The sequence below is a fragment of the Amphiura filiformis genome, chromosome 15 (assembly GCF_039555335.1).
Source record: "Amphiura filiformis chromosome 15, Afil_fr2py, whole genome shotgun sequence".
Lineage (NCBI taxonomy): Eukaryota > Metazoa > Echinodermata > Ophiuroidea > Amphilepidida > Amphiuridae > Amphiura > Amphiura filiformis.
This window is the reverse complement of record NC_092642.1, coordinates 5,582,131-5,607,937: the sequence shown is the minus strand read 5'-3', so window position 1 is coordinate 5,607,937 and position 25,807 is coordinate 5,582,131. Positions and strand designations below refer to the sequence as shown.

General features: G+C 35.2%; 1 protein-coding gene across 1 annotated transcript in view; it reads right to left on the bottom strand.

The window, feature by feature from the left end:
* The window catches only part of LOC140172083 (tachykinin-like peptides receptor 99D), a 256,849-nt gene that overhangs the window by 142,001 nt on the left and 89,041 nt on the right, over positions 1-25,807 (bottom strand). The window contains exon 2 of the mRNA XM_072195431.1: positions 6,594-6,725. The gene's annotated coding sequence lies outside the window, so the exon portion shown is untranslated. The remainder of the gene's footprint in view (positions 1-6,593; positions 6,726-25,807) is intronic.

The window sequence follows — 25,807 nt, the reverse complement described above, 5'->3', positions numbered from 1 at the left end:
GGCACTCAATTTTAAAATTCCACGCGCAAAAATGCGTAGTATTGGTTCATTAGTTGCCTAACATGGCTTACCATTATTAGCAATCTGTCCCAAAAATCCAGTTGTCACTAAAATGGGCAAGACAGTTGGCTGGCACCGCTTCGAAGAGCTGCCCCTTACATCATTCCTGTCCAGAGAGCCATCATCTACAAGTGTATGACACAGATTGAAGATGCCATCAATGGCACTGGTGGTTTAGCGCAACTGCCCGCAACACCTACCTCAGCTTGGTTCTATTCAAAACAGCTCCACGCGCATCATAAAGTTTCCAGTAGACGAGTACTTTGACTACCATATTCACTCATTAAACCACCTCTGGACAAGAGAACTCCAGAACTACTCTGCCAGCTGATGCCAAACATACACAACCTAGATCCTAGGCTTCGACGACGGTCCTAAAGATCCTACGAACTTACAGTCGACATTATTAGCCATCTTTTGTACGATCTACAGCCCGCATTTGGAAATTCCCAGCTTCAACAAGGTAGTTAATAGCTATACATGTATGTCTCAAATATATCAGCAGTCTCTACAATATGATAGTTTCATGATTGCCTAGATATGTCTGGTCATAAAAAAAAAGTATAATAGCGCACTCAGTTTGTGAAATAATTGCAAAGGGGTCTGGTTTGAAAAACAAAAGCAACATATCCTACAACATTGATTTATATGTCGATCCAATGTTTGTTTGATGCCAATCAGTAATTTCGTAATGCGTAATTCGTGACCTACAAACCCCATTTTCTTCATGTACATGTATTTTAAAACATTGAATACAAGGTCACCAACCGGAATCAAAACAAATAAATTACACATTCCTCTGTGATTTCCATGCCGAACATTTCAATCAATTACCTAAAGTAAGCTTTTGAAAGTAGTTCACTGACACGATTGCATAAAATCTGTTTCAAGTGTAATGCATTTAATTGTACCAATCTGTCCTTGAATACAGCAAACTCTACTAATCCCAAATGGACTTAGCATTCTTTGTTTTACGCTATGTCAAGTTCAACCTGCGAGCTATTGTCTAATTATAAAAACCGATTAAATCCCACTTTGCACTTAAATGCATTTACGTCCTATAAATACCTTTCTTAATTATTTTATCAAGACAATACGTCCCATCAGCACCTACCTTAGAGTCTTCATAGATGAGCTAATTTGTATGGAGATGTTTCAGAAGGAAACAGGTGTATACTGAGTAGTTGAATAATCGCCTCTACTAATTGAAGGTTGGCATGTCCCTTTATATTTAGCGATAAGTTAAATCGCGCGGACAAACCATGGTCAGACACCTTATGCTTATTATTATACTCAAAGCATCAAACAGGATTGGTGATATATTCGCTGTCTCGTCACCTACATAAAACAAATACGTGTATAGACCAATATAAGTAACTTCAAGAGGATTAAGAAAATACTTTGGCTGGGATTATAATGATCTTTCTATTTAAAGTATATACAAGAGATTGAATGTTTGTTTAAAACCGCGATTTCAGGGGAGTGAGAGAATGGACATTAACACGAGGTACTTACTATATCTTTTACGCGCTGATTTGATAACATAACCGGGAACATAACTATATATAAGTTTTAACCACATTGAGACAGATATAGTGTTTTTAAAAACAACTCGTGAATCCGGTTGAGGGACATGAGGGCAAACATAACTATTTGAAATGTTCCTGCAAAATATCTCTTGAAATAAGATAAAAATGTTAACAAAACTAAAACGTATGAACGTAATACCAACTTCATTCAAATGTTTTATAGTTGCTTGCAGAATGGTTGCGAGGCATTGGAGGTAGTGGCGTAAAGTCATAGGGGCACGGGGGAACGTCCCCCCATCGATCCGAAAATTTAGAAAATCCCATAGAAAAATTGCCGGAAAGCGGCTTGCGGCCACCCATCAGGCTCGGTGCCCCCAATCATGATTGGTGCCCCCATATGATGATCCAAGCTACGCCAATGATTGGAGGTCGGCATCGTAAGTGGCACATGTTGTTGGCTAAAATACACCTTACTCAGAAAAAAATTAAGATCATACAAGATTGAAATTTCAAAAATTGATCAGATCATGTTATAAACCACGCCAAAGTTTTGCTCTGATCATACTCTTCAGAAAAAGTATGGTTTAACCTCGAGTAATAAGCAAAAGGGTCAAAGGTCTCATTTTGGGCTCCACAGGTGTCAAAACCTTAGAAACTCTCAAATGGTCTCTAGTTGTATGAATTTTGATACCAATTCAAAAGAAATAGTTTGCACCATCTAGGATGCCAATCTATACATTTTCTGAACAATTAATACCAGATGAATGCTTTTGTATGGTTTGAACAACATTTGAACAAAATACCCATTGAACCATATTGGCCTTGACCTGTTTGGCGATGTTACCTATGTAACGATACTTTCTAGATGGTTCAAACTATTCTAAAATTGAATTGCTTTTGCAAGACGAAATTGGAGCATTTTCTAGGCTTTAACCCCAATGGAGCCCTAAATGCGACATTTTACCTATAGCTCGAGAACCATACAAAAAGTATACTTTTTCTGAATCGTGTTGACCACATGAATACTTTGATGTGGTTTTAAATGAAAGGTGATACATTTTGACATTTGACCCCCGTATGACATTGAGGGAGCCATAACTCTTTTTGGAGCAAGGTACATTCCTGGTAATGCAAGGTCTTCAGCAGAGTTATAACTTGGTTCCCAGCCTTATTCAAAAAACCTGCACGACATATGATAACCATATAATTTACAACTGGACAATAACTTTGTATATTGCACGTTTGTTCGAACTATCGTCACCTTGTGACGCGTGTAAGCGAGTTTTCTTCGTGGCATAACTATTAATAACATCTGATTGCACTTCGCATAAATATATAAAAATAACATAATTACGCATGTATATCAGAATGAAATCAGCAAATAATGGATTTTATAATATGGTTTGATCCCCTAGTGGAAAAAATTCATATCCAATTATCCGCTCTTTCCATTACCGCATTGGAATTTTGGACAGGTGCTGGTGATGACAAAGACCTCGCATCGAGTTCCGATCAGGGTCACGCCTGTCTGCTCGTACATCCTACCGTGTCCCTCTAATCATCACGATGATTTATACAGGCTAAATAAGAAAAGACGTCTATCGCTGACTGCTTTATTTCCACTTGAGTCATTAAGTCTTTAACTTGAATTTAAAGCTGGGAAAATATATATATGTGTATGTTTTGATTTTTAATACCTTTTAAAATTTAGATTCATTTTTCATCCTTGGTCAAGTGAAATATTGCGTCCTTGTCCTTTATCTTTTATATCTGGAAGTAAGTTAAAATGAGAAGAAAGACAGTCGGTGCCACCTCTGGAACATTTTAAATACTTTGTTAAGTTTTTTCCTTATCTTCAACCATCAACACGATAAATTGATTTTGTTATGGTTACCAATAATGTGATCTAGATTGATTTCATGATTCCATACTCAAAATGAACCTGCCTATCTTTGGTATGACTTAAAGTCTTGCTTTCTACTTAAATTTGAATGAAATAAAGATGAATGAATGAATGAATGAATAAAAAAATAAATGTAGATATTTATATAGCGCTTTATGACGTAAACAGCTTCAAAGCGCTTTACATTTATTCCGCCGTTATTGGAATATGTCGGAACCACGTTTGCAGCCTACAAATGGCGCAGGGTTCATCAGTATAACGACGGTGACTACCCCTAACAGCTTCCCATTGCACCTGGGTGGGGTGAGGCAAGCGAGGCAAAGCGCCCTGCCCAAGTTCGCAACACGGTGGTGGGACGGGGACTCGAACTTTCTTTTGACTTTAAATAACGCAGCAGAAAACAGTAATAGACAAGGGCAATATAACATTGTATTAAAGCAGTGCGAAATATGTTACGAGTCTTGCTTAGAAATGATCACGTCTGTAAAGTAAATTCATGCCTGTACCACGTTTCCTCTGAAATACTGGCAATAGTCTCACTAGATTTAGGGTTTGATCAAGTGTCAAAACTGAATATTGATTGAGTTGGTGGAGTAGATCGCGATGAACTACGGACTAAGATCAAAGCTGAACCGTGTTTTATATTTTAAAGCTGCTATTTAAGTTTGAAACTAAACACTAAAGGTGCACCGATTAGTTACTAGTACATTTCTGGCGATTGGTCATTGGAGAAGGTGGTCTTTGTAATTAACAGTGACCTAAAGACTCTGAATTAGCCTGCATGTTCTTGCATCTCGATAGCTCTGAGCAGTAAGAAAGGCATAGATATGCAGCTAATCTGTAAAAAATGACCAAAGGAGTGATATAATTTAAAGTGTATTTTGGTCTAAAGTGTATTTTTGTCAATCATACATAATAATGCTATTCTAATTTAATTATATTGATTTAATTGTTACTGCCTAAATGTATTGATATTTATTTATACCAGTGACTCTTGTTTACATTTAATTTTATTACTTTGTTGAGCTATTAGTATCACTTGTATATTGATGTTGATGATTGATGAAAATAAAATATGAATGAATGAATATAATTAGATAATAAACACGGTCCTCCCGTAGGTTATGAGCTTTTATAAAAGAAACTTTTTCTGTCCAACAGCACGTGGTGATGGAATAAATAGTTCTACCTTCATGTAAGCATTATCATGAATTCTAAGGTTTGCGTTAGTTTTGTTAACATTCTTATCTTATTTCAAGAGGAACATTTTAAATAACATAAGCTATGTTTGCTCTCATGTCCCCCAACCGGATTCACGAGTTGTTTTAAAAAACACTTTATATGTCTCAATGTGGTAAAACTTATAGTTATGTTATCAATTCAGCGCGTAAAAGGTATATTAAGTACCTCTTGTTAATGTCCATTCTCTCACTCCCCTGAAATCGCGATTTTAAACAAGCATTCAATCTCTTGTATATACTTTAAATACAAAGATCATTATAATCCCAGCCAAAGTATTTTCTTAATCCTCTTGAAGTTACTTATATTGGTCTATACACATATTTGTTTTACGTGGGTGACGAGACAGCGAATATATCATCAATCTTGTTTAATGCTTTGAATATAATTAAGCATAAGGTGTCTGACCATGGTTTGTCCGCGCGATTTAAGTTATCGCCAAATATAAAGGTTAGATGTAGGGTTACGGATATCAAAATTATTATGCTTATATAAAAGAAAGTCCAAAAATACTTCGGTACAAAGAGTGAAACCGTCTTGGTTAAAAATTAATTTAGAATATATTCAGATAAATTATAAATTCAAGAACAAACCCCAAAGCTTCTTTGATATTTTTATAAAATGAATAACACTATAAACATTTACTTTGTTGGCGTAAAATATCTCTATGAAGATGAATAAAAAGTTGAAAAAGATAATGGTGTATTGTGAATACTGTATTTTAAAGGTCAATGTTTTACATACATACTACGAAAGTATAAATGGCATATAAAATCAAATTCCAATTCATCCAAAATGAAGATCCCTTCAGTAGGAAAAATATTGTCTACAGAAAAAGTAATCAAATTTATTTCATAACATTCGAACTGCGGTTTATTTTGCACACGACGAGCAATAGCTTAATATAAAACATCCCCACATCCACCCTGTTCACGCTGATTTAAATACCATCCATTTCAACATCTAAGTACCATTCATAGCAATAATGATGTCTGTTTTATGCAGATATTCCGGGTGGGGAAAAATTACTATGACATCGGTATTACTTGTATGGTATAGATAGACATAAGTACTTGTTTTTCCAAAACGAGATATATTACGTAACACACTTTTTACAAAAATAATAAAAGCAAGAGAAACGATTTTTTCTCGAAATGTAAGGAAACAATATACAAGACTAGTTTTACCGCTTTAAATTAATATATTTCGTATAGATACCCCAATTAGTGTAAACTGGAGTAAGGTTTGTGTAAATAATAACACGGTGTGAATTGAATGCTGCTAATTGAATGCCACATACTGGATATATAGGAGTCAACTACCCTGCTAAAAACAAACCTTGTTAACGATGGTAATTGCCAATAATATGGAAAATTCTAATTCAATTAAATTTAATTATTTATTTAGGTTAAAGTGAATTGTATTTATTTTGTAAAGCAATTGTTTCTTTTTTTTGTGTTACTTTTGTACATTACTTATTGAAGGCACACTCCCGCTTAATTTGCATGGATCATGCAAGTTCAACATGGCTGTTACTTGTTGGGGTGCCAGGTTCTAAATTTGAGCCTTGACAGAGAAAAGGTACTAATTATAAAACAAATAATTTATTTTTCGGGCAAGTTGAAATACTTTGCTGACAACAACCGCAGCAGTTGGTCCAATCTGGAATAACGGGCAACATAGTCGTAAGTCAAAGTAAAGTGCAAGCCCTTTTGTGTGCGTCATATCTTGTTTTGGCAATGTTGGCCTTTACTCAAAAAACCTGTCTCCGGCTGTCTGTGAACTCTTTTTTCACTGAGATATGCCCGGTATAGTCTAATATTACATCTTTTACTTTCCTTATTTTCATAAAAACTACTTACGTTTATTAAAAATCGTTTTCTCCTAGAATGTGGTGAGCTGTACTAAACCTGCCTCAGACTAAACCACTACTGCCATAATGAAATTGGCTCCATTAGTGCAAAATTCGGACGAAATCGAGTTTTTGTCGGCATCTGAAAATAGGTCAGAAAACTTAATAGTATGCTTCAACTCTAAACACGCACATTACCACCTTAGTTGAAGGTAGCTGATAAACAATGTTTCAAAGCCACTGAAACATTAAAAACATGTACTTAATAAAACTATAATTATGTACTAATTATAAGAATTCGAATGAAATACTTGGTACTTATCACACTCAAAAGGAAATTAAAAGAAATAAAAACGATATATATTTTTTTGCATGAACACTATATGGAACACTCGCGGCTTTATACATAGCTTATATTGCCAAACGGTATGCAGTATTATACTCATTATATATATACATTAAAAACTTCTTATAAAACTTAATTTGCAATAGCGTGATTTGTTATAATACATTTTAATCTACATTAGTACAAAAAGTAAAATACATTTATGGTTACAAAAACATACATTATTTTTCTGCACTACCGTATTTGAGTTGTACTTCATTCATTATACCTAAAAAGTACCACGAACTAAACCACTAATTGGCATAATGGAACTGGTTACATAAGTGTTAACGTTGGACGAAGTTATGGAGGCGTCTGTAAATAGGTCAGAAAACGGAAATCGACCGAGTTACAAACTGTTGTGACGATAATTCATTCGATAAGTGAATATTGATCATAGTGCAGTAAGCCATGATAACCATTCATCAGGTGAACGTTTTATATCCGTGCATCAATTGTACTGACTGAAACGATGTTTTGTTTGTGCTTTGATAAAGACTTCACTCCTTGTTAACCCTGCAACCGATAAAGACGTGCCCAGGTATGGCTCATGAAGTTTAGTTAGATTGGTCAACATGATGGCGATTATAATTGTCATCATGTCTTGAACGTGAATCATATTCAATTATGATGCGAATGAACTCTGGTAAGACTTATTATTAACATACACCTTGTATTTTGATCAGTTTGTCTGATGATGTAAATTCATAATAAATTGTTAAACTTTATTTCTGTTTCATTTGGTTCATTTCGTGATAGTCATCCCCTTTCCCGTTCATTATCCCTCATCCTTTGGGACTCCAAATCTGGTACCTCGCTCTGCTTTCCCCTTGGACTAAGTCTCCAATTTAGATTCATAACAAAACCAATGTACCAAAAGTAGATTAGCAAACAAGACGGAAAGGGAAAAAAAGCATTAACAGTTTTCTTTTCCTACACTCTGTAACTACACCAGGCACAAAAAGAAACTCGTCAGTTATATTCTTCTTTGCTGTTCAATAACTTGATAATTGTGAATTATTCTGAAATATACATTTTGTTAATTGGTCTTTGCTTTCTCATTTGACACCCTGTTCGTGAAAAACGAACAAGAATTGACCAAGATATGCGCCTCCAAAGCCTCAAACCCCAAAATCAAAAGTTGCATTTTCAACGATTTTCAATGGGAACGCATCGTTGTATTGCGCACAAGCACCACGGGCCAATCAATAATGCACACAGTGTAACAGGCACAATTGAATCGTTAAAATTGCAACTTTTCATTTTGGGGTTTGAGAGTTTGAGGCGCATATCTTGGTCAATTCTTGCTCAATGTTCACGAACAGGGTGTCAAATGAGACAGAAAAGTCCGATTAACAAAATGTATATTTCAGAATAATCCAAAATTATCAAGTTATTGAACAGCAAGGATGAATATAACTGACGAGTTTCTTTTTGTGAGTGGTGTATATTAATACTAAAGAAGTGGCTTGGGAAGATATTCAATATTATGGGGAGGGGGGGGGGCTGACAAAACTAACATTCGTTGTGTGGTTCCCCCCTCGGAATCGCACAATTCTGCAAAAAATACATTCAAAAACACTTATTTTTCCTGGTTTATGATGACATTTTTCACTTCACATGCAATTATTGGGTGGGGCTGAAGGGTTTTCGAGCCCCGCACGAAGATTATTGAGAACATTGAAATATGGCCTTCGCGCTTACCATTATTAACCAAAGGAAAATCCACAAACGATGTCAACGATTTCAACAAGTCATTGGGGCTCATATGTGTGACAGATTCCTTGAACTTTAGAAGTTTCACTTTGCCACGTACATGATTAAGACAACAACAGATTTTCCCACAATTTACACAACTCAAGATCCGCCCTTCCCTAAATATAAAATAACAAAACATAGACTTTCAAAGGTCTCTCAAAGGTTGCAGTATGTACAAGACCTAATTTTGAACACATTGTAGTAGCACTTGACATAAACAACCAATTATCATTATTATTATTATTATTATTATTATTATTATTATTATTATTATTATTATTATTATTATTATTATTATTATTATTATTATTATTATTTTCGTATGTATTGTTTTGACGTTAGCATAAAATATCTTTTTCGCCTTACCATATTTTATTATAAAATTTATATAATTATGCATATTTATATGTACGGGGCTGCCCAGAGCAGAACAAATGTATGAAATATTTTGACACCACATAATGTATATTCCGTTTGCAGACAGCCCGTCACTATTTTCAAATTTTATATTTAAGCAAGCGGCAGCGACCAACTCCTGGTGGTATTGGTCATCTCTCATGGAGGCTTTTAGCCATAAAGGCGCTTGCGTCTGCATAGTTTTCCTCTATGGGGATAAAAAATATCGCGGACACATCCCAAAACTTACTGAAGTTGGGTCCAATAATAATATATAAATTTATATCGGTGATCTAAATCAGTCATAGAATTTAAAAATTTGTTGAAATGAACATCAATCCTTTAAGCTGTCAAACTTCTAAAATTGTATTAAAATTTCATATAGAAGATGAAGCGATGACAAGTAGAAATTGTAAAAAGACGATTACACTCGGGTTATCTTATTTTGCGTCATTAAAGTTAGAACTCCCAAGTGTAAAGTAACACTAATACGACTATATTTAATGCCTGCTACATTACTATATGTAACGTACTAAATGACGTGTTGCTTTGTTTAATTATTTATGTCTTTTCTTAAAACTACTGGATCATTCCCATACATGCTTGGTTTCATTTAAATGTGTTATGTGTTGTACTATTTTTCCAGTGCGTATGAGCAATTCTTAATCTAAAATTTTGAGGATCTCAACAAGTCAGCAATCGATTCATCACAGAGAGGGTAAAGTTGGTGAATGGTATGGCTAAATGATGCGCCAACACAGAGCTATGACAGCGAGTCGATAAGCCGTTTTATACGAATAGTATGATTTTCCCGCTCCTGGAGGACCAACGAAAATGGGCCAAGTACAAAATCCTTCTATCATAGTGCATCGACCTGATTATTAGACAAGAGACACGTGACCTACTGGCATGACATGGAAGGGACTATTTACATGTTATTTAAAAAACAAATGTGAATCGACCATTACTGGCAAGTCATCACTTTTTGTTTGTTTGATATAGGCAAGCTGCTAATCTCCCAAATTTGGTGCAATTGTGTATTTAACTGTAAGTATTAGAGATTCCACATAGGACGTGTATGGTGCATGGTGCAAAGTTTATATGAAGATGTAGAGCCATTTTGAAAATTATCCAATCTTCTTGAAAGATACGTCAATTTATTTGCCTAATAACAATGATCTAGACCTACAAAAACCTGATACAAATATTAGGAATATGTCAACATTGAAAAGATGAAAACAAATGATAAAGTGCTATGTTTTTTAAATTATGCTTCTCCCCTTCAAGATAATGTTTCTAACCATCGATAGGGTTCATTCCATATATAGCGTGAAAGGATACAATAAAATGTTTCCGTTTTTTGTTTTATCTCGCGGTGTTGTTGACAAGACAGAAAAACTACATCTTTTTCACATATAATAATTGAACTGATCCGAGACAAATTCATAGCTAAATGAAGTATAAGGTTAAGAAATAATATACAAGATACATCATATTGCCTCTGGCGTAGCACATTAGAGTAATCGTATACAAAGTTGCAATTATAAGACCTTACTGACAAGGCAATCTCTTAAAATCACCAACCAGTGCCTATTCTTGACACCTAACACTGCGTACTGTTAGTTGCCTGGCGTAGCGGCTTAAGATAAGGCTGTCAGATTCAACACCCATATTCTACAATGAATTTTTAAAAAAATAGCGGCGATATGATTTAGCCGTCAATAACGACATGCATTAGCACAAATGATGATCAAGAATTGATTTCCTATTTAACTCATCTAGCACATCATCGGAACCCCTTTAGCAGGTAAGTACGATGAAAATGAAATTTGTCCTAAAGTGAACTTTAAAGGCTAGCTCCAAATGAGACAAAATAGGCATACAAAATGTTTATTCCCTGAAATAGAAGGGTCCTATTTCAGTACGTATGGTGGTTACGGGTTATATTATAAGTATATTTTTATGCGTTTATATGTAATAAGATTTATTTTAAAGTGTAGCTGAATTATCTATTCTAATTAGAGTAACCTGTTTACAAAGTGATGTCTTGCATAATCACAGCAATTATTGGAACCTCCTTACTGAAGAGCAGGAATTTACGAACATCTTTTATTTTTGGTAGATGTAGATGGGCAATTCCAAGCATCGTTCCGCAACGCGAAGTTTGCATATGCAAATTAGGGTCGTTTGGAAAAGTTTCTTCCACCTTAATCTTTCACTTACCAAAATTAGTTTCCATTATACTATTCACCTACCTAATTGGCGGCTACATTAAAAAGAATTATGTGCAAACTTCGCGTTGCGGAATGATAGTGCTTGGAATTGCCCAGATGTCAAACAGTGTGCCAGATTAGTAGCCTGGGCATTTGGAAAAAAAAAGGCATTGTCTGGTATTTGAGATGATATGTGTTCGGTCTATCCGTAAGGAATGAGGAGGTCGATCAGTCGCAGGTTGAACAATAACAAAGAACATATGCATACTTGAAGAAGTATCCCAACGACAGATGGAATGGTTTGGCAATACATGTTCTCCATATATCTAACAACAATTCTGTCTCGTCTCCAAACTTACCATGCTTACAAAACGACCTCTAGGCCGCCAGGTCGCCCACATAACAATGGAAAGGCCAAATATATGATACTTCTTAAGGAAGCTGAACATCACGCTCACGAAAGGTTACAGGTTACGCCAGGTCGCCCACATAACAAATGGAAAGGCTAAAAGATACTTTTAAAGGAAGGTTACAGTGAAGGAAGTGAATTCAGTAATCCTCATTTGAGGTCAAAGGTCCACACTTACCTGAGGACATATGTCAAGCCAAGTGCTGTATAAGTTAAAATATTTTTACAACTGACATCTTTCCCACAAGAATATTGGCCTGTTGTGAATTATTTATAAGCATCAGACGGTGCCAACAGGTTCTCATTTTATACATCCTTTTGTTTAATTTTGTGCAGAATATAATTTGCCAAGATGTAAAATGCGCAGATGTGTTTCATTTAATACAAACTAATACTAATACTCCAGATATGAACATCGTAGAGGTATTAATACCGACGCGACACAAGTTTACTCGATTTTTTTCACAACTTTTGAGAAGAAAAACACGCCTTTCAATAATTGCTTTCACTGCATTATAATCATTGTTAGACAATGTTGTATTGTTTTAAGACAGGTTAGTGTTGTCTTATTTTTATACATAAAATTACTAGTTTCCTTGCACGGTAAATCATGGCAATACACTACTGCAGGCGCGAAAGCGCTATTCTTTATTAACAGTCACTTTAATCGAATCACGGTAGTATTTTCTTGATTAACTATATTGGCTATTTCGCAAGGCACAAAATTCAAACTAAAATGCTGCAACGAAACATTACCTGCTTATCATACCTGTATTTGTCTCCTGGCAAGGTATTATACTTATAACAGCATATTGAGAATATATCATTCACTCTATTATTTACTTTATCATTTTTAATATCAAGTGGACAAAACGGAACAACTGAAAAGCGTTACACCCAAGGTTCGGTATTAAACGTTTTCACGAGATCACATCTTTAATGTCCTATTGCATGACTACACGAAGCAACACCGCTTGTACTGTGGAGACTCGAACTCATAACTACCGATTAGGGAAACTCTTCTTGACTATTGCCCATTTTTTATGAATCCATTTTTATCCTTGCTAGAATGGCTCCCTTCTAAAAGTCCAGTAAAGTACGCTTTAATATAGCTACTTAGCCTAGCTAAGTGTCAGTACCAGACAACGAATTGGTCAGTGTAAGGTGACTCTAATAGCCATGGTATATGTTTACATCTAATTAGACCGTTAGCACACCTCCCTAGAGGCAATATCACACCACAGCATCGAATTAATTTCCTTTATTATATGAAATATTATCACATTCTTGTCACATTAAAAGTGGTATGTGGAAATTACCCTTCATTTGCATTTGCCAATAAAATAACTTTCACGTTCGACTATCCACCCAAATAGCCAGTAACCCACACACCCACCCCCGCGCTCGAGCTGACAATTTTTCATGCTTGACTGAACTTTTTAAACACATCATTACATCCGTGTTGATTCATGATAATGCGTTTTTCTTAGTTTCAAGGTTATGTTTAGAGCTGCCGATGGCATTACCTCGTGAACTAAACTAAAACAAATAACAAACTATTTCAGTTATAAACAGGTTAAACAAACTTGACTATTGCACCTGCCCATAACAGAACTGACTTCAGTTATGCGAGGCCAGTTTACGGGATTCTTTTCCATCTGATTTGATATACAAAGTTACCCTAAGCTTGTGAGGCAGTTGAATGAGGTAAATATAAGAAGAAACTACGGTTGAAAACAGGTAACGTCAAGAGTAAAGCTTACTTAATTTCATTTAAAAAAAATCAATTTATTTTAAAAAGTCTTGGGAGGAACTTTTAAAACTGGCAAACCCTTTAGCCCAATGGCAGACGTGAGGCAATTATTTAATTTAAAGTTACACAATACATTAACACACATTATGCTCTTATGTAAATAGTTCTAAGGAATCCCAATTTGCAAACCTTAAATGGTCTAGACATCTAGATAATTTGCATGTTTAAGCGTTTCCGTATTTCTTTCCTTTTTAGAGCGTTTTATTTAAAAGGCGCCCCGTGAATGTGTGCCACAAATCGCTTGTCCCACCCCCTCGGCTTGCCAGAAATTGCTTGCATTTCGGCTTGTTTCTTGCAACTCCGAGTTTATCCTCCCACCAGGGCTCATAATTATTGCACAGCCCTGACAGTTTCATGTTTTAAACAGACATCCAGGCCTGTATAGTTTCCATTATTGTAATATATTTTCGCTATCGTAAGCAAAAGACGGGAGCTAATTTCGTGAAATAATTTATTTTGGAAGATATTTGTGTGCGCCGGTGGGTGTGTTGGTTATACACGGTTTATGCTGAATAACTTGAGAAGAATCAATCAAAAGAACAATTCTAATAATAGACATATTTTAAGACATAAACAACCATAAAGAATATAAAGATTGGCATCAAGAGAGAATAAGTCAAACTAAAATAATACAAAAAATAGCGTTCTTGCACTATAGTGACAGCAGTTAAGTGCAGTAAATGTTCTTCCATTTAATACATGAAGTGGGTGGGAGCAATTGAATATATGAATACAAAAGCCACCTAAGTCCATACTTTGGCCAAATTGAGTTAAGCATGGGAAATTGTTGCTATACATAGGCCTGTCATATGCATGAAAGAACAACTCAAATTCATTCTCTGTGTCTATTGGGCATGTGAAAAATAGCATGTATGAAAGAATCACCCAATTCCATGATTTGAGTCTTGTAACACATTGATTGAAATCCAGTATGTATAAAAGTCCACTTGTAACACATTCATTGCTAGAGAATGACTTTTGAACAAAAAATGGGTTTAATAAAGGAAAGTGTGTGGTTTTTATTACATGGCAGAATGCTTATCAACATTATACATACCTGTGTGCTTTATTTTGTATTATCTTACTAGTGGTAATCTCATTCTAACATTGTTGTCTTTGTATATGATTCAAAAAACCACCTAAGTCCAAAATTTAAAATGAACCCCACGAAGTCCCTGAAATGCTAATCGTCATACCTAATACAGGTTAATCCACTCATTTGCACGTAAAACTTACCATATTGACCAGGTAAATCTAACTGAAGGAATTAAAATGATACACGGGTTTTTCTCTCAAAATAACTTCGCATGGACTTAGGTGGCTTTTGTATTCATGTATTCAATTGCTCAATCGGCGCTGTTACGCACTTACGACACATATTCAATCGCGATGATAAGGTTACTTAAACTGTCTATTTCAGAGTGACGGAGGTATTTTTTTATTGTTGCGCAATTTAAGCAAGAAGCAAAACCTGCGAGGAAATAATTTGTACAACCCAGCAAACACAAAAATGTTTTAAAAACGTTTAAAAAAAATTATATGTTTGGTTTAGGTAAAAACGTTTTAATAACATTAAATATCGGGTTATATAAAGGTCATGAAAAACGTTTTAAAACGTTTTGTATGAAAACACACTACAACATTATGTTTAAAATGTTATTGTAAACTATTTTTTGCAAACCTTTATTCCCATATATATTTTGTCAATATTTGCAGTAGGTGACCAAAAATTATTTTTTAATGTTATAACACCGTTTTATGTCCTTTATACACCCTTTGTATAACCCGACATTTAAACATTTTCTGACAACCTTTTGCGAATGATGTCGAAAACGTTTTGTGTTTGCTGGGAAGGCGTATCTAGGCATTAACAGCACGAAACTATCATCATAGTGACTGCTGACAGATTTGCGCCCATATAGCTATTAAGATCCATATACAGGGTGTCCCCCAAAAAAGAGGCCCCTCATTGCGCCCTCTTTTTCTCCTGTTTCTGAAAAGTTGATCAAATGTATTTTGGTATGTAAAGAAACCTTAAATCGTTAGCTTTAATAAACCAAAACAATTATTTCAATCGGCTCACAATTTTTGAAGATATACCCTCTTTAAGAAATGTACCCGTTTTTCGCTCTGTCCACGGATGAGGTTTGGCTACATCAAAGATCTAAACGAAACACATGGTTAATGACATGGATAGATAATAGCATTAGGCTTGGGAAAGCATTCACTATAAGCGAGGATCACCAGCTAGCTTCAAACATCTTCGCAACCCCCTATTACTGCTGCATTCGCAAGTATCCGGCGCACAAGGATGGTACGCAACGCAATTGATGCAATGAGGACTAGGGCTGAAACCTGTTTTAGTCAAGGGTCAAGGAGGCAACCAGGTAGAGGGCAGTGCAGCACAGAAAACTCACGTCAAAAGAACCAAAGACAAACTAAACAGCCCTTTTCAGGGCTACCTTTTATTCAAAAAAGAGAAATGACTTATGTTGTCAATAAAAAAGCAAGAAACAATAAAGTAAGAAAGTAATAAACATAATAAAACAAAAAGGCATAAAATAACGGAGAAAAACATAAGTAATTGCAAGTATAGCAAAAGAAGTCTCGTCCCACATCAATTTCGCCCAAAGTAATGACACTTATCAAAATCCATAACCCATAAGCCACCGGTAAAGCACTTTCCCTAAAATAAAGTTGTTATTTTATAAAGTTATCATCGAGGAATGTTTTATATTCATGCATGGTATATGTACTTTTCAATCTTTGAAGTAGCAAACCTCCTCCGTGGACAGAGTGAAAAACGGATACATTTCTTTAAAAGGGCATATCTTCAAAAGTTATGAGCCGATGGAAATAATTGTTTCGGTTTATTAAAGCTAACGATTTAAGGTTTCTTTTCATACCAAAATACATTTGATCAACTTTTCAAAAATAGGAGAAAAAGAGGGCGAAATGAGGGGCCTCTTTTTTTTGGGACACCCTGTAGTAGGAATATACGCAAGTAGAGTTGCCTTTTCTATTCCATGATTAGATTAAAAATGCTCCGGTTTCCTACGAATAAATTATTATTGCATTCCGTACTCCGTACTCCAGAGGACAGAATAACTGTACCCAATGCTTATGATCAATTCTTATTACATTCATCTTGTGGGAGCTTTTAAATCTGGAGTACATTGTGTCTGTAAAAAATCTCCTTTTCAATAACAACAGCAATGACACCGGATTATATAAATCTTGGTCAAGAACGGTCCTCAAGATATCACCGTATTTGTTAAGGCTGTTTTGGATATACTTGGTTGTTTCAAGTTTTCTGTTTTGCATAATAATACTTTTAGTTTCTTCATTGCTTAGTGCCAGATTTAATTGATACATCCGAGAAGGTGTGCAAACCCTTTATGGTATTGAAAAACAGACATGCGTAGGTGTGTTTTATTTCAGTAATTCGTTCATTTGATTGGCGATAGTCGTTATGTAATCCACCCAATATCAATACGAATGATAATCGAGAAGCACAAGCAGGGCAATAGATTCAATGAGACTAGGACACTGCCAACAACCTACTTATAAATAGTTTAATGTTCAGAGGGCAATCACACTTCCATGGTGTTTGCTTTTGCCCTATTTAAGTTGCCCTATGTAGTTTGAAATTAAAACAGAACGACTGTCTCCTATTTTCTCCACCCTTTTTTGTGTCAACTTAAGATTTTCTCCATTTCTTCCTGTTACAAGCAGCGAGAAACCGATCATATTTTTATATTATTCTTTTAGCTATTTGATAAATAGTGTTTTAAAATTATGTCATGAGTTTTCAAAGATTTTCAAAAGTACTGACGAATTTAATAACAAGTCGGTGTCACGCTCTTTTCAAACATCATGTAATGTTTTATTTTCAATGTTCTCCTGCATTATGTAATTCTGTGTAGTTTTTCATTTTCTGTATACATGTTTTTCTCCCATTGAGCACAGGGAAATAAAAGCCGTTTTGGCTATGTGAAATAAAAAAAAAGTCGGTGTCACATTATTTCCAGACTTTTAATATTGATTTTAGAATCACCTGTAAATCGGTTAAGAAGCACAAGTATGTTACAGTTTTAAAATTCTGGCAGATTTGTTTTGACGTGACGATATGGGACGGACTATTCAGTCAACCAAAAAGTTCCAGACGTTTAACAAAAAAGTTCAATCAAACCTGATGAAATGGATCAATTACCGGTGGAATTTATACATATCTCTAATTTAAGACATTTCTGACTTCAATTGACTTGCAGATGTTACTTTTATTACAAGTATTTAAGGATGAAATAAACGAAAACAAGGCTTTTTATACACATCGGACGTTTACCCAATATAGTATGTAAAAAGAGAAGCGCAATATTTCAGTTCACTACATATTTCCCATTGGGTGCGTATTCTGTTTTCTCTGATCAAAATCGTTCACCCTTCGGTGTCACATTATTTCCAGACTTTGAAACCAGGAGCCGATAGGATTTCAATATACAACAGAGACAGAAATGCGTTAATATTGATTTTAGAATCACCTGTAAATCGGTTAAGAAGCACAAGTATGTTACAGTTTCAAAAGTCTGGCAGATTTGTTTTGACGTGACGATGTGGGACGGACTATTCAGTCAACCAAAAGGTTCCAGACGTTTTGCAAAAAGTTCAATCAAACCTGATGAAATGAATCAATTACAGGTGGATTTAAACATATCTCTAATTTAAGACATTTCTGTCTTCAATTGACTTGCAAATGTTACTTTTATTACAAGTATTTAAGGATGAAATAAACGAAAACAAGGCTTTTTTTACACATCGGACGTTTACCCAATATAGTCTGTAAAAAGAGAAGCGCAATATTTCAGTTCACTACATATTTCCCATTGGGTGCGTATTCTGTTTTCTCTGATCAAAATCGTTCACCCTTTTGGAAAATTGAAAACCAGACAGCGCTATTTCAAAATTGACGTAGTGATTATTAAATTAGCCAAACAGCGTTTTATTGGAATTCCAATGACCTTGTTCTGAAGTCAGGTTCAAGTGTACTTTTTGTCTTTTAGAATCAGAATCAGAATTGGACATTCAGATTGCGTTATGGGTGTTTACTTATGTGTTTTAATTAATTTGTTTATAAGGAACCGGGGGACTTTCTGTTTGAATGCATATGGTATGTGCCCCGGTTTGGGGCGCATTGTCTGAAATTCGGTATAGCAATGTCCCCTAACATTCCAATGTTTGGTAGGTTTTAGAAAAGACAAATGCACCCAAATTTCTTAGTACAGTCCAAACCCTCATATCCGGCCATAATGGGACCAAGCATTGGCCGGAGAAGTGAAAATCCGGATAAGTGAATTACATGTAATTCTGAGTGAGATTTGTTCTTACCTGTAATTCTGCATTTAATGTCTGAAGTGCTAACATTGAGACAGCAAAAGGTTAAAAAAAGTGTTACTCAAAATGGGGTATAACACTGAATTATGGTATTTGAGTTATGTATTTCTACATGCTTCAGTGCATGAAATCAAGTTTCAAAACATAAAAAACATGTTTTTCTATGAAGATCACATGTCCGGATATTAAACAGAGAGATCCATATAAAAGAGGTCCGGATAAGAGAGGTTGGACTGCTATATATTTTGACAATGTTTTTCTATATTTAACACAATTTAGTTATATCTGCGACATAAATTCTAAGAACCCATAAGTAACATGATAGAATGGGACATAGTGCTGTCTACGAGGTTCATGAGCAGAATTAATTGTTTATTACCATGATGTTCAGTCGCGAAATATGCGCATAATTATGACAAGGGAATAGTTTTGCCTTCGGGTATTTCCCACTTGCACTCACCTGTACGTATGTGTAGTGAAGATATACTCATCATTTTGTTTTAAAAGACATTTTGACAAACACCTGAACTAAAATTTTACGAAGATATATGTGCTCAAACCTTTTGTGCATTTTTTTTTCACTCCCGGTAGGCTTGATTTACTACTTGAGAAAGATTTTAATGTTTCACATTGATGAGATGGTGAACTAATTGAACTCGCAATTTTGACCTCAATCCATTGCGTAGTCATAATGCAAAAGGGTGACAAATTAATGGTAATATTTTCTTTACGATTACACAGTAATGTATATAACGAAACACCCCCCACAAAAATGACGGGGACAACGTAAAGCCTATTATAATGTAGCCTCACTTGAAGTGAGAGTAAAAACACTGTGACAGATCACGTCTTATGCAAGATATCCAGTTTTATGCAAGCCAGTCAGAAGTAAACACAAACTAGGTAACTGTAGAAGGATGGATAGTGAAGGCAAGTTTTATTATGTTGTTTTGGTTGTCAGTCTTTTGCCACTTGACACTTTCCAGAAGAGCCATAGAATCAAACCATTGGGGGCCTGGACCAGACTAACAGCCTGCTGTCATGGTGGTGACGTTACGTTTAATCCCATCGGTTTTGTTGTATATAGAGATCTGAAGGCAAGAAGTACATTTCCATGAGTATAGGGCCTACGCGCGAAATGTTATAGCGGTAGGTCAATATCTAGCTCAGGTGAAAAGAATATTTTATCATTATCATTATGTTACCATGCGCCTGATGATTTTCTGAAAGTTATCACACAAAAGGACAATGGCCTTTGGATTATTACCAACATCACATACTCACTCTGCTCTTAGCGCAATGATAATTATGATATTAATGCATGCTATTCGATAACAACTATGTTGCTTAAGGCTTCTCGCCCAATACAGGAATAGCCTTTTGCAAAATGTAAACGAGACAATGCTAAGTTAGATTACACATGGTAGCACCTCAATATGTAGAGAGTAAATGTCGATAGCTTATCCAGTGTTAATTTGAGTGTCACGTATTGATGATAATTGCTTTGCCATCGTTTTAACAACATTAATCGCCTATATCGGTCGTTTCTATTGTGTCATGAAATGAAAGCAGACTTGAAATAATCCACCGGCAAAAATTAGCCAACAATGTCTACAAATCTAAAATACCATGGACAAAACTGTGCAGAAATAATAATATATATAATTTTTGACCTGCCCAATAATTACATGTCACTGCTTGAGGACTGCCGAGGTATATTGGTCTTACGTTTCGTCCCCAATTGATATCTCCCCACGGCACAAAATAATTTCATCTCCCCTGATCGACCTAGCTAATTATGTCAATCTCATCTGTTCAGAATGTAAAATTTAGTCTATTACAAGCATTATACTGTTACCAGCCAAATAAAGAAGCCAAAAATTAAAAACATATCTTCAGTGGAAATTCTAATAATTATTTACATTCTGAGAATATTAGAGTTTATATGATAAAGCTTGCCAACAATCAGACTGGACTTCGAAGGCCATTTGGGGTAGCCAACTAGCTCAGGAACCAGCCTATTTTCATAATTATGCTGTAATTTTCATCTAGAATCGCGTGCGTTGGGGGTCATTTGAATTGATAACTATAAGGGCGTAACGTCTATTGCCATCCATCAGTTGTTTCTTTTTTCTGTTTTTATTGTTCTATTATTTATCATTTCAATGATTTATTGAACTAACGTTCCACTGCAACAGCGTTTTTGTGCGAAAAGAGGCCGATTTAAGAAATTGATTAGTTTCATGGACCCTGGGGCAAAGATACTCCGAGCGAGTATCATAGCAGTCGAATAATAATTGCCACAATATGTTACGACAGAAAGATAGAAACTTGAAGATTTAACAAAGGAAAGCTGGTGGAAGAACCACACAAACCTATTTCTCAGCCTACCGAAGTACCCATAGAGAAACCTGTACAATTTAAAATTTGCCGGCATTAGCCAACAATATAACAAGCTGTAAATCAAAGTATGTGAGTACGTTGTAATATTCACGTGAATACTGCAGGTAACAACATTACTTACACAAGTAATCATGATAATGTGTAGGTCGTTCACTTATGTAATTGATTTTGAAACAAAATTATGTTCATCATCATGTTCTTACAATGTGTTAGGTTTGTAACTTTTGTGTAAGAAAATTTGCTAAAGGCGGTGTAAAATGTGTTCCGACGTTGATTTAAATGTGCACCATGTCGGCAGAACTGGTTTACAATGGTAAGGTAGATAAGACATTTTGATTTTGTTGAATAGTTTAATTGTTGTTTTTCGGTGGTATCTATAGTTATTTCACCTGCTTATGTCTTATCAGCAATAATAGAATGTGAATGATGGAAGTAATTTGTTTGTCGCTATAAATTCTCAAGATTTTCTAAATTCGTTTTACCGACTTTTATCTCTTTTTGCTTCATTGGGCTGCAAGTTGTATTTTTACTGTATTTTGCATTGATCCAAAAAAACGTGTTTTTGGGGTGTTGGTTTAGTTGTTTAACACTCGTGTTATTGCTTCACGGAAGGTACATTTGGTTATTCAAATTGATTCATTCTCAATGCTCTTACGATAAGCGAATGAATTTGGAACAATGAAATTAATTGTTTCTTCTCAAAATAACAATCACTGTTCTTGTGGCAATCGCTAGATTTTTAGCGCTGGGGTTTTTACACTGTGTGTATCTAGAAACTATAATATAATAACACATCTTTGCAATTAAAAGATGGGGATATAATGTATTATGCATGGATCGGATCACTTACATGCACAGGAAGCTTACACGACTGTAATCATCCATATTCTGACAGAGTTTAATATGTACAAAGGTGACATCCAATCATTGGTGAATAAATGTTTTCAAGTACGTTATGGGAGAAAGATAGACTTCAATATTAGGGAGACTAAAATACAGTGAAGGAGCGATTGACAAACAATGAACGAAATTGAGAGGAAGACTGAGAGAAGGCGACCGAAAAAAAGAAAAGTGACATAGATCAGAACAAATGTTAATGAGAAAATAAGAAAATAAAAACACATTTAACAAAAATACTAAGAGATGGATATTAATTTTAATCAGATAATCATTTGTCAACAAATGCAGAGGCGCTTAAGTTTATCACAAAGTATATATTATATTCACTGAAGTTGTGTTTCTAATTGCGTATCATAATATTCCATTCAGGTGATAAGCATAATTTTCACTTTGGAATAGCCGTACTCATTTTTGTATTGTACGGCGCCTCTTTTTATATAATTATTGCGCAAAAAAAATCATACCGATAGCTTATAAATATGTAATGTCCAAAGTTTACTTAATTTAAAGCAATAAAATCATACATACAGGACACCCAACATCTTTTCTGATCTTCATTTAACAACGGCCATATAGCAGGCATCTAATAGGTCTCAAAATTATACGCTAAGCCTGAAGCAAGTGTTGTAGACACGCTAATACTCTCTCCTATGGTATATACCGAGGTAAAGGCAGTCCAGAATAAACATTTCATTTCATTTTTATAGACAATAAAAACATGAGAAGGGGGCGTCTTAGATACCACACCCTGACCTGACCTATTTTTTGCTGGGATCTGTAAACCAGTTATCAACCATGGATTTTTTATTTGAACTAACTAAATGTTTGGCAAAGAAATAAGTAGCTTCGCTGGCTGCCACATGGTAGAAGCGTCATTAGCTGCCTTGTGGTAGAACACCGACCAAATTTAGCAATATTTGACAATTGTGGTCATATATGAATATAACTTTTTTGAATATACAATCCATACAACTTTGAATGCAGTTGATCCAATGTTGAATTACAGAATTATTTTTTCCGCGGAGACGCTGGATTTGGAAAAGACATATTAACATCTTGGTTTCTATGCATGTTCTTCATGAAGTTTTTAATATAATGAGAATCATTGAGAAATATGATGTTCTGTACCAAAATAATCCATTTCCCAAGTTTTGAGGTAAATTGCACTAGTCCTTTTCATATTAGAAGTAAAAACGTGTTTCACAATGGCCCATAGAAAGGTATGTGTGATAAACCATAATTGGGTATGAGGTTAACACTTTTTTGATTCATAACATCTAAACGGAATATAATTTGGGCCTAAATTTATGAGAAAAGTATGCGATTTCTTCTGATGCCAACATCTCTAGGAAAAGGTGGGGTATGAGGCTGTCGATCAGGGTGATCCATCTTTAATTAAGGCATGTTCTAATACTTTTCAGACTTAACAAAAGTTATAAAAATAATAAAATTTTAAAATGATGCACGAACAATATCATCAATTAAACATTGTGACCATGGATCTACCAATATCAGATAGACGCCTTTATGATTTCTTCTGAAAGAAAACAAAACCTGATACAAAATGTTGGTCATAATCAATCGATTGCCGTTAGCAAGTGGAGAAGGAATTCGGTTTAATTTAATTATGTGAAAAAATATTAATTGAAAAATAACAAGCATCTTCATTAAATTTTTCATCAAAACGACATTAACAATCCTCACGCTTCTTTTCCCATAAATGTTTTTCACTTAGCTATTTTAGATGAGTTCCTTCCCGAAGAAGCGGCCCCTTTTTGAATATTGACATTTCACTCGGCATTCGATATCATACTCCACATTAGTTAATGCATAGTTGAGCATATGACTGTGTTCACATATATAGACATATATATATATAGATATTGTGACAGTGATTTACTAGAGCTAGCCTCAAACCATCGATTAGTTGTTAACTATTGAAGGGAACGCACTTTAAGTTGGTAATGTTAAAGAAAATTCGTTATTACATTAAAGATAAAACATGACATTTTGTCATCCATCAGCAGATAAAGGTTTCCCCGAGCCTTACATTATCTTCAATTTCGTAATTTTCAAGACGGAGATGACAAACCAAAACTTATTAAATTGGACTGATTACGCAATATACGAGACTTCGCCTTAGGTCGGCTATAGGATGCAGTTAATTGAAGTCAGAAGTTGTCGAATTCAAAATAATGAATCATACGATATATCGAGTTGTTAGAAATACATCCGTTAACAAGTATCAGATCAAGGTGTGTAACATTGCTTTATGCTAGTTTTATACTGTCATGCCGCTTGCCGCTGAGCGGCGTGACGCACTGCATTGTAGACAAACGGACACAACCATGGCTTGCAATTGGCTATTACGTCATTCCGCTTCCCGAAGCGACAAGTGGCATGGTAGTATGACAGGGGCATAAGTCGTCAGCCTTCTATATAATCTTCCTTTAATAGTTGTAGCAAGAAAGAATGGTACAATTTTTTTACTACTTCTCAGGAAATATTATAAATTGTGTAGTAATGGTTGCAATGTATTTTCTTACATTAAAAATACTACAAAAGCCTTTGCTTTAGTAAATAACAAAATTAGATAGAAGGTCATCGGGATTCGTCTTCTCGTTTGAGTGCTTCCGACTGGTGCTTTGGGCTAGCAATGCTATCGACATGCACAAGATCAACAGCAGTCCCTGTACCCTCATGCTTTGAGACTTTAGGCAGAGAAAGCTTTTTATCGTTAGTTCTTGATGAAATAATGGATTTACGCAATAATTCTAACATGAAAAGAGTGTTAGGCTTGTATGTTTTGACATACTTGGCCAAAAAGTCAAATTCTATCTTCACTATTTGAATTGATAAGTTTGATGCTTGCAAAAGGTTTACCTGGCCAAATTTCTTTACTCACAGCTCAAAACGGACAAACTCTTTTACTTTCATAATTGTTATGAATATTGCATCGCCAATCGCCAAACAATTTACCCGACCGGGGAATGTAGCTGCTCCAACCTAGCGGGGAGATCAGTGGAAACCTAGCGCACAGGCAGTTTCACTGTCCCAGCTATGGGGAAGCGAAGTGGGGCCTTGGAGAAGGTACCTAGAGCTGACCCGATCGCCCGAGCAACCGCTTTCCCAGTATCAACAAAACACCAAGGCCGCAAGACCGGCAGGCCTGAGGCATGAAACTCCCATAGTTGAGTTCTTTACTAATGAAGTTCTGATATAGAAGGGCCCCGCAGGGCAAGAAAGCAAGAGTAACCTTAATGTAACATTAACCAACAATAACTTTAATGTAACATTGAACAACAGTAACCTTAATGTTACATTGACCAACAGTAACCTTAATGTAACATTTCACCAACAGAGGACGCTATTTATGCCGTATATTCAGTGCGATATAGACTGAATATAATAATTATTAGAGAGACCAGGCTGGTTTCAGTTGTCCTGTAATTATGTCGTTCACGCCCGCACTTTTGTTATTTTTAATTGAGTTTATTGCATTTTTAACCTCTTCTGCACTGAATAGGGTTTTCATTTCAATTGGTTGGATTGGAAT